At 36.4% G+C, this 11,444-nt stretch overlaps 1 long non-coding RNA gene across 1 annotated transcript; it reads left to right on the top strand.

Annotated features, from left to right (window-relative positions):
- Positions 1 to 9,467: 9,467 nt before the first annotated feature.
- Positions 9,468 to 10,273, top strand: LOC147764398 (uncharacterized). Its single transcript, XR_015332066.1, has 2 exons — positions 9,468 to 9,605; positions 9,801 to 10,273. It is a non-coding gene; the product is annotated as an uncharacterized LOC147764398 (long non-coding RNA).
- The last annotated feature ends 1,171 nt before the right edge of the window (positions 10,274 to 11,444 follow it).

The following is an 11,444-nucleotide window of genomic DNA, read 5'->3' as shown; positions in this document are numbered from 1 at the left end:
AGTTTGATTTAAAATTTTCGGATATTTTGAATAATCTACAGAGATAACTCTCATAATGAAGTTTGCGAAAATCTAATAGTTCTCAATGTAAATAAATATCAAAACCACTATGGTTTTTACAGACATGTTTAACATAGCTTACATCTGTTTAATGACTTTAACAACTACCTCTCTCCAAAATAATTGCATGGAGGAAAAGAAAAAAGGCAAATGGAAGTGAAGGAATACCCGTTAAGCTAGTGGCTGACAGTTATCTCTGTGAGTTTACTAAACAATATAAAAATAAAATGAATTGTCGTAAAAAGTGCAACTTGTAAATATAACCAGATATGATAGTGTATCAGTCATCCTTAACACTTGCATACAGGCAGGCCTACATGTATGTACAATTGCAAACATGTCTTGAAAGAAAAACTGAATCTCTGTTTGCATTAAAGATTACGACTGCATATAGTAGATAATCTAAAGTGCGGATGTGCTTATAAATATAAATCTGATTACTGTTTCAGTGTGGTATCTGTTTACGAGAAGTTATGTTGTTTGTCTGCCCAACCGACTTGCAATTACGCAAAAGCCAACACAAGGTGCCTGGAGAGCAAAGCTTATAATAATGGCAAGAGGGCGCATCAGAAGTGTGAAAAACTGCCATTTTCTGTTGATTTGGTGTTTGATTGTCTCTAGAAGGCGAAATGCCATGCTTTCATTGGCCGAGAAACCAATTTAAGCAGCATAAAGCCATAATCAACTCGGAAATGACGAGTACTTTGCTTCACCATATCAAAAACGCGCACCTAGACCATGACAAATAGTTCTTTATGATAAAATCCCATTCTGAAAATATCATTTGTTAACACTCAAATTGCACCTTGCGAGTGCTATGGAAAAACTTATAGAAAGCTTGTGTGAGAATGCAATATTCTATTAAATTGCAGAGACGCCAATAAGTGCTCTTATTTCCAGTGCTCGTAAAATTTGAATGAGGCAATTGCTTCCTTGATTGATGAGAGCGTCAATCCCCCCTGGCCTTTGATAAGTGCATGGTGAGAACTTCCTTCCCTTCAACCGCATACACCTCAGCTAAGGGAGATCTCTCTGACTAAACTGCTGGTTAAAATACCGACGGAAGACACCAACATGTTCTTCTCTTTTAAGTTTATATCACTTATTGCATTTCTTCTAATTCTTCTAATTCTTTTATGTGTTGAGAATTTTAGGGATTGAAGAACAATAATTTATTTTTGAGCTTCGTCAGATACAAGTCCTGTTACTTTTAAAGCAACCCCTGGGACCTGGTTTTTAAGCACGCGATGTTCCGTCACTTTTGTATTTTTAAATATTAAAATATGTACTGATTAATTTAAGTTCAAGTGCCTGGTGGGTGTGATGGATTTAAAACGCTAAGCATCGTATGACGTGCAAAATCACGCCTTAAATTCAATTTGAATGGTGGTGTCTATTTTCCATAAGAGCAACACCAGTGAAAATGCGAAAAAAGTTCCATGGTGTGTTGACACAAATTATTCAGAAACTACATATACCTGTAATATTACTTGCTATTGACGAAATGCAATCACCAGTTATTTACATGTAGCCATTGTGTCTGTTATCTAGTTTTCCGTTTCACGTATCCAGACATGAGAAAACCGTCAAGTGTGCCGTTGGAAAACAAGGCACCCTTTCTCAAGATTACAGTCATTATTGTGTATAAAATAAGACTCATAACTAATATTTGACTTTTGAGCGTGGGCAGACTTCTAGTTAATGTAAGAGGCTTTGAGGGGTTTTTGTGTCAAAATCGATATTGACGATTCTTTTCTATCTAGACATGTCGCATCTGCTTCCCCTTAGGCAATTTTATCGGAATATCATGGTGCATTTCCGTTCTTTCGTCGCAATATTAACCATCAAATAAGAGCCTTCTACAGCTTTCTACACGTATATAACGAATGCTGACATCAAATTACGCCGAATGTATGGCATGAGTGGATCCTAAGTGTTGTATTCGTTGGGTTAATTTTTGAAACCACCGTCTCAATTACTTTCCATTAGTAGGATTTTTATAGTAGGACCGCACGTAAAAAAAGGAAACAAGACTTGTCAATTCTGATTTCTGTCACTTTGGCGGAACACTCATATTAAGGGTTTGGATACAACTACATGTATAGGGGGTCTACTTCATATGTTCTACAACTTTTAGTGCGTTCTGATGGTTTTGATACGAATGAGGGCTGAAATCACCATGCCCATCTATAAAATTTTAACTGATGGTGTCGTTCATATTTCCGAAAATTTTCGTTTTTAGGTAAAAATACCATTTGTTCAAATTGGTGCTTCTATTGGTGTAGTCTTTTATTTGGCAAATTAGCTTTTTTCCCCCGTTGCTTTTATGTTAAATACTTATCTTAATGCAGTAAAAATTGCAGTACTAGATTACGGCCTCCTTTGGTTGCTTTATGCACCACCCCAAACACTTCTGCACATAGGGTGATCACACGTCAACTTCGCTGTCTTGTAAATTGGTGTGGGATAATGATTAGTTTCTAACGTAAATTCGGGTCTGAGTAAAATGTGACCATGAAAATTGGCATGGTTGACGACAAAGGTGTGAACCACAATCTGGTGACCACAATTTGTTTTTAAATTGTCTTGTTTACGGCATAGGAGCCCCTAATCTCAATGTTCCATTAAACAAAGTCATTATTTCACCTTCTTACTAATAAAAACAGGAATAAACCTTTAAAGAAAATTATCAGGCACTGGATTGTAGTACTTATTTTGTGCTTAAATAGGCGTCGAAACGGCGATGTTGGCCGTACAGGTGAAGGATATCTATTTGAAATCGGTATTACAGTCTTCACCTCTCCCCTCCCCCCAACACACACACACACACACACGCACACACACACACACACACACACGCGTAATAAATAATAAAACGCATTGCATCATCAGGTTATCTAATTCACCCCGATACGTTTTGATGATACGGCATTATGTCATAACAAGTCAATGTTTATTTCTGCAATATTCAAGCGGAAAAAAACCACCGATCTCTCTTAATTTTAATATTTCATTTCAAAGCTTTTTTATTCTGAAGACTTATACACTGAAGACTTATTCTGACGCTGGTGCACTTATTATACTGAATACTAGGAAAGTCAGTAAACACTTAGACTGAATGGCTGGGAAGGCGTCAAGATATACTACCCCAGACGGCTACTTCTACAGGTACACACCAAAATAGATGAACAAGTGCACAATATTATTATTATGTGATTGGGCAGCGGGACACACTAAAATAAGGTAAAAGAACGATAAAAAAAGACTTGCAAAGTAGTAGGCTGGAGAAAAGTCCACAATTTCTGCGCTTCATAATTAAATCACCTGAACGAATTTTTAGACGAGTGTTCTCCTGGTGCTTTGTCAAATTCATGCTGTGATAGCAACTTTTTCTAGGGATAGTTGTAAAAAAGTTTAAGATGGTATGGTATCATAGGTTACGGGGATGTATTTATTTCTAGACACGTGCTATTTTTAGCTTGACATTAAGGTCCGGATGTTTTCGTTTATGTTTCATAAATCGATATTTTCGCAAGAAAAAGGCAAAGGCAACGCTGGTGCAAGTAATCAAATTGGTATTTTGCTTCTACTAGATTAAAATCATAAGACCTGGAATTCGATACAAAATTGCTGTAATTGCTAGGTTGGTGTCTAAACCTTGATTTTACAAGAGTACAATTGTATTTTTGACACACATACACGCGACACGTGACACACGAGAGAGAGCTGAGAGCTGAGAGGCGGTATCAAGATGTCTTATCTCGAAGATGGAAAAGTTGGAAGGGTTTTAACTTATTTTTGAAAACACGCTCTGCCTGAAACGCAATTGAAATCTGATAATGAACTGACGACAGGGCGACGTTGTTTACACCCATATGTCTACTCTGTTTATTAGTTCGTCACGCTTGAGTTGTAGTCTATTGCGGTTTCTAATCGCTTAATAGATAAAACAGACACGAGACATCCCTAGATTTGGATAACTTTAACATTAATACCTGGAAAGTGTGTAGAACAATGAATTAAATTGTGTCCAAGATTACATTATTTGTTCTGATCAGGAATCATCACAGACTCATACCCATCTGATCACCCATGGCATATAGTTGAATCATGGATTGAATTTGTTGATCTAAATTCAGCAGAAATCAAGTGTAAATAGGCATAACCGATACTTCTGTCTCCTTTAAATGGCACCACTTAAAAATGCTTCTTTGCACGTATCTACTGCCTTGAAATGACTATCAAAGGCATTTGTAAGAGGAGAACATATCTCTAGACTCCTCCCTTCTTAGAACATCACAAAACCTGCTCCTTGCGTCAGCAGGATATATTTTTTCTCGCTCACATAGTTTGATGGAATTCGTCTTTATTGCTTGATACATCTAGTACATAATCTGATTATATCCAGCTCTTTAAGAGAATTTTTAAAATCTTCATATAGGCCTCTTCAGTTTTTAAATATGTGCAGCTGTCAAGGCATAAAAATTAAGAAGGGCTCTTTCTCCTCCTGGCGTTTCGTAGAATACTGGGTTTTTTATAAAGATACATTTGAACAAGGGGAGGCATGTTAATCTGTTAAACTGATTGTATTCAGTGAGAGTCCTCGTGGAGTTGGATCGAAAAACGTAGAACGATAGTTTCATTGGCAATGAGCCCTAAATTTCAAAATACAGGCAATGGCAACAGCATCAATACCATCGATATACCAACGACAGCAGGCTTATCTATGGTCACGTGCCGCCTTTCACAATTGCTCACGTGTGGTAATGATAAATTGTTTGTTTGTTTTTGGCTAGAGTAGCACAGGTAATTGTTTTGTTTAGAAAAAACGTCCTTGCATATGACTCAGAATGTACATAGGGTGCGCTTATACCCTGTATGGAAGGTGAAATACACCAAGGCTAGAGACCACCCCTTCTACGTACATGCGTCTGCTCCTTCTTGCACGAGCTCTTAGTGATATACCTGTAAGCGAAGTGCCGAAAACGATAAGCATTAAAAGCTATGTCCCATCTTGTCATAGTTTCGCTTTGTCACTTTTTGGGCCCTACTCCATCTTTATGAGGGAAATGGGACAAGAACAGATTATTATGAAATATCGTATGGACTCTTCATCTTTCAAGGTTAAGGATCCCTGACCACACTAAGCTTGGTATTGTTGTTAACAAGTTGCTGGCTGCGTGCGTGTAGTAATTAGGTCTGGGTTTCAGACATCAAAACAGGAAACGAGATACTATAACCATTATCAAATTTGGGTGCCATTTGCAGTGCTCCTCTATTTCCAAGTAATTTTTCTGCAAAAAAAAAACATTTAGAAAATGATGATGATAATTTAATTGATATCTTATACAATATCTATGTTGTTGAAAACAAAACCAGTACTTTTTGGTGGATTCTAATCTGCCTTATATAAATTCGAAAAACATCTAAATCTGATGGCTTTATCATTATTATACCGTAATTTCTTAAACAATTTTGCTGATATTAAAATAAAACTAAGTACCAAAAGTAAACATACAACTAAATTAAATAATAAGTAATAAATCACAAAACATTAACTTTTGTTATCCTGATATAAAAAATGGAACAATTTGTTCTCAAAGGCATTTTTCTCTTGATGACAGTATAGCCTCTGATACATTTGAGCAAATGCTTTGCTAGTTTAAGTTTTTTTGTACATCACTAACAAAGGTGAAAACAAAAAATACAACCTTCTGATCATCATATATTAGAAATGTTAACTAGTTCAGACCGATGTAATAGGAGTTTTATTTCAAAGCTAGATAATTTGTAGTATAGGTGTATCGCTCATTGTTCTGTCATTTTAGAAGATACAATATATTTCTTTTGCGTTTGAGTATGTTGCGTTTGAGTCTTATATGTCTATAATTAAAGTATAGATAAGTAATATATCTTTATTTATACATTATACTATTTTGCTACTCTTACAAAGTTAAAACGCCATTAATTTTTTACTGGGCGTATAGCTTGCATGGAGCACGGAGACTAAACACGAACCAAACACCTTTTTTGCTAATGACAGGATTTACATTCAATGACCAAAGTTTCTTAACTATGTTACCTATATGAAAAGGCCAAGAATCGGTTTTTCTTACGTTTAAATCTTGCCAACGCTTAGTAGGTGTTGAGAAGGCACACAATAAAAACATCAGTCAATTCTTTTCAAAACATGCAACGGTGTTAAATTTACAGAAAACAGACAAGTAATTTACAACAACACAAAGGCAGGATCGATTACGAAAGGCGGCACGTGAGCGTAGGTAAACTGCGTTAGGCATTGTTATTGTGTTATCAATGTTACTTTTTTACATGACCTTGTTATTTTAGAGTTCGTCAAATAGAAAGGACAAGGAACCACGTCGCATGTCTTTGTCGTCGGTCCAATGTTCAGATTTCTGGATATATTTACCAGTAGATATTTACCAGTAGATACGTCAGGCCATACAGTTTGTATTACTTCTTAAAACAAATAACTTACAGATGTCATAATTGCGCAACGAACGAATAAAATACAAATGTTGCCATTTACAATGATATCATTTTCACATACAGGACAATGGAATCTACCCAAAATAATTTAAAACATGACTCTTACTTTCGACATGAAAAAAAAAATTAGATTTACAACTGGTTAAGAGAACACCTGCTTAATATATACTATATGGACTAACATTTACTCCAGGTGTCAATACGCATTGTTATGACAGTGATATTAGTAAGAGATTTGCCTTGACCATCATGCCCTTCTAATGGTTATATGTTACTGTACAGGACAAAAATATTTCATTAATTATTTTTCGTCTCTTTCTAAAATTGTTCCTGCACAGGTCCCTGTGAATAAGGTTGTGATTGTAGTTTCTGTTCACCCAAAAGCTCTTTTCACCAGTACATTAACCCATTGCCTCCAAGGTTTGTAAGTAAAAATTCATATAACTAATGAAACGTAGCTTCGGTTCGAATTAGATGTGTTAACTAAAAACGGACAACCGATTGTGAAGCCGTAACCATTTTAACACAACTGTTGTCAGAATTCGCAGAACATTGTTAAATGATCAATGACTGACAGTGAAAATACACGTGTCAATACAGACACGTGAATAGTTTTGCGGGCAAAGAAGAATAAACAAGTGTTCGTGTAAATGCAGTCATTTATGCGCAGATTAGAAGACACGGCAACTCAAACTGAAAAGCTTGTTCCCGCACATTACTCAAAGGTAAATAGGAAACAATTACGGACGTCCAGAAGAAACAGGTGACCTTGCTTTATTATACAATGTATTTATAACATTATCATTTTGAACCAGTGAATTGATATGTTGTACAGATGATTTCTTGTAGGTTGTTTTTTTCCCCCTAGATTTAAAGTGGAAACAGAGCTTTCGTGTCAGTCTAAGGGCAGGGGGTTTAGTGCTTCTATAATTCTTCCCCTTGTCTTCCAAGTAATCAGCAATCGTTTTCCTAAAAAAAAAAGCTTGATTTAATGTCCATGTGGTAAACTTTAACGGCTATTTTGATATACATGTATTTGAGCTGTACTGTATTAATTGACAAAACTTATCCCTTTTAGTCAAAATCCTTGCTCCCGTCCCGTCACAGATGTTTGCATAGTGTAACATTGAAATGTGTAGACTCGGGATAGTTTTGGATTCAGAAAAATATAGGGCCTATGCCATGCTGCAAAGTTACAGACTTGACCTTTAATATCGATTTTTTTTCGAATCACTTTTCATCAAATTTTTCCTATTTAGCTGACTGATAAATAAAAATAGGGATTAAAATCGTGTTTTAATAACTTTAATTGACCTCTTTGATGTAATTGTGGCATCAGTTCCTTAATTGAATTCGCCAGTGAAGCAAACAGAAAAACATGTCATACAACAACCATTAAAATTGGTATTTTGAATCTCCATATTTTACAAATGAACGTCTGTAAAAGAGTAACACGCCCCACAAAGGACCCTCATGTCAGTGTCTAGTCACAGCAACTGTCGCTGCTACGCCTGACTTCTTCTAGCTGCTACCAGGTCTCTGAAGCGGCTAGGCATTTCTTGGGATAGGTTTTTAGAGTTCAATCTGGAATAACATTCCAGGCATTGACCAAAACTTGTCCAATTTGGTTCAGTTTTGTTGCACGACATGTAGGCCGTTGATTCGGCTAGTAATGGCCCACCCACATATTGTCTATGTGGTTCAAATTTGGCGATGTTGATGACCAAGGTAGCTGCTCATTCTGCTGGTGCTGTAAGTTATCTGCTATTAAAAGTGCTCTGTGTGATCCGGCACTCTCACCGTGCTACCTGAAATTGTTCCTAAGGTGCCCCTCTATAAAATGATAGTCAAGTGGTTCCCAGATAATTCCTTTATTTGATCTGGTTCAGGTTTTCATTGATGACTACTATTGGTGTTTTGACACCAATGTGGTATCCAGTCCAGATACTGACGCTGTCAATGACCGTAGTCACTTTAGACTTGGCACACTCTTCATCATAGGCCTCTTCTGGATGTCTGTAAACTTTGTTTTGACTAATTGAGCGGTACAGGTGAAATCTGACCTCAGTAAAGAAAGCCACGCGGTTTCAGTGTTTTACCCAGAAACTGTCATGGTCCCCAATTCATTAAAGAAACAGACGACGCTGTTTTGCCGTTTACAGTAGGTTCCCCGGAGGTCGTCTGGTATTCTTACCTGCTAAAACAAGTTTGTTGTTCGCTAAGGGCCTTGAAAAACGCGTTTTGAGAGCAATTTACCCCTCATTCTGAACGGACTGGGTGGTTTTTGTTTAATTGCAGCAGCATATCCCGAAAGACAGTGAGTCCTGTACCCTGGTGGCATGATTTTGATACATTGGGTATGGCTTCTGTGTAGGTACATCAGTCTGGGCATTACTCCATAAAACTATGCGGACCGTTCTGTTTGACGCAATAATCTGTCTCACGTCTTTCTTTTTAGCACCATTCTACCACAGATAAAGCATTTTTAAAACACCACTCAGTTCATTTTACGCAATGCAAAACATGCAAAATTTCCAATTATTTTATGCAGTAGTTACCGACATATGGATACTTTTTTGATAGAAGCATGCTTTGGCACACCTAAGCTTGGACCAGTCCAAAGGAGCACTACCCAATTAAATCATTGCATATTACACAATTCAGCAGTGCAATAAACATGGTAGTCAGTTAATTAGTAGAGACACACCTGACAACACACTTTTCCATTCACATATCTTATATGAGATCGGATTTCTTTAAAAAAAGAACGCATTTTTACCTAGGCATACCTTCGAAACTTAAATATTCCATATTTAATGTCAAGTCTGTATAAGCTCATAATTTTTTAAAGAATCGTTCACACGAGATCGTTGAATCGGACTCAGATCATCGTTTTAACGTGAAATTTCCACCATTTTTCAAGCCCTAGGTCCTGCCGTTCAGTCCGTCTGGGCTATTTCTGTTATTAGGATCGGACACGCCATTGTAGGAAGAAACAATGTCAGAAAAGGTGGTTTACACGTCTGTGGTTAATGGTTAGTATCATTACATTTTTGTGAGTTTTCTTAAAGGGCACTTGGGGACAGGACTGGTTATAATTGATATAACACATTGTATTTATAAATATATAACACGTGAGCCAGTAGTGAGTAGGCCCATTTTAGCTGATCGTGACTCCCATCACGTCCTCAGTTTTAGATAAACATAAAACTATTTTGCAACTTTTTCAGATCATGAGCTGGTTGAAAGAGAAGAATTGACATTTGATGCAGTCGCTAGTACACGTACTATTATTCCTCATGGGAAGACATCGACCAAATGATGCATTGCTGATATACGACACCCATCACGAGCGTTTGAAAAATCCCTTTGAAATGGATGACATTTTTCGTAAGACTGTTAGATTTTTTTACACGTGACATTGTCTGTGGATGCACAAGACCATGCAAGATAAAAAGTTGATGTTTAGTGTTATATATAACTTATGAAATATAAAAGTGTGATTTACACAAACTTTAAGTTTGAAAAGTTACATATCTTAATATAAACATTGAGCACAAAAGTAATGCACTTCATACCTAATGATAACTTGTACGCCATATTTTAGAAAGTCCAAAGGATAGCATTCTATTAAAACCTGGACTTGAATGTATCGCACTTCAAGCAGCCACGTGACACTACAATTAAAAGACGTTCGTTCCAGGCCTCGAGCAAATCAATATTGGAAGGGTTCAAACTTTCCAGAAAAGGGAAAAATATGGTCCTTGATTCTTAATGGTCCACAAAAATCTAAAACAGAATTTCTGTCATTACAGCCCATGCATGCCAGTTGTTTGTGTGGTTTCGTTGACGGATCCATGAAAAAGTTGGGACCAAAAAGGCAAGAACAAAAGAAAAATAAAAAAACATGTGTTGTCAAGAAAAGGAGAGTGGACGGGACTTGGGTTCTCGAAGTAGATATTTCGGGGTCATTTTTCTGAGAATGAGACGAAATCTAAAGTAGTTTTCGCAGTTAGGTCCAATCCACTCGTGATCTGGATTGAGTAAATGCATATTTATTATTGGACAATCGGAATAATTATAGGCGCTTTCAAATGCTACAATAATATTTCCAAGATGAAAAACATTATTATATAAAATTATTATTTTCTGTAATTTCAAATGTCTTAAAAGCTTTGAACGTAACAGACAAAAAGAAATGGCGTAGAGACCTTGTAACTAAAAGGCATTAAAAACGAACTTTATTCGCAGATTAACGATAATACTTCATTCAACAATCGTCGTATCCATCCAAATGAACCCTATTTGAGATGATGACAGATAACACTGCGATACTGCGATGAAAATTAACGAGAAGAAACACCGTATGTGTGAAGGTTTTAAATATTGGAACGTACACATGAATGTCTTTGAAGTGAAACAAATGCATAATTTGTGTTACTTGATTTACTTTGAATAAACATAAATAAACTGGTCGTTAATAACCTGCTCATAATAACTGAACGACCATCTTTCTCAATTTTAGTCATATACCTTTTAGAATGAGATGGTACAAAACCCACCAGAGCTTAGATCTGGACCCAATAGAGCCTGAGGTGAAAACGACTTCATTTTGCAAAATATTAGAAGATCAACCCGTTTAGTTACGGAGCAGGAATAAATATAAGCTATTTTTTTCGACGTGGTAGTTTAACAGCATGTCTACTTTAACATAGAGATACCTTAGGACGTTTACTTTTTTAAAAAAAGTATCAGATATCTTATGACCTACTGCATATTGTAAGTTCACAAATCAAATATGTTGTCTCTAAAGGAACGTGTCCCTTTAACGGCTCGGTGTAGCGATCTGCCCTCAAATGACCAAATAAATAAAT

Source organism: Lingula anatina, chromosome 1, assembly GCF_051362555.1.
Source record: "Lingula anatina isolate TDL-2025a chromosome 1, LinAna3.0, whole genome shotgun sequence".
In the NCBI taxonomy this organism is placed as follows: domain Eukaryota; kingdom Metazoa; phylum Brachiopoda; class Lingulata; order Lingulida; family Lingulidae; genus Lingula; species Lingula anatina.
This window is presented reverse-complemented; position numbering and strand designations above follow the sequence as displayed.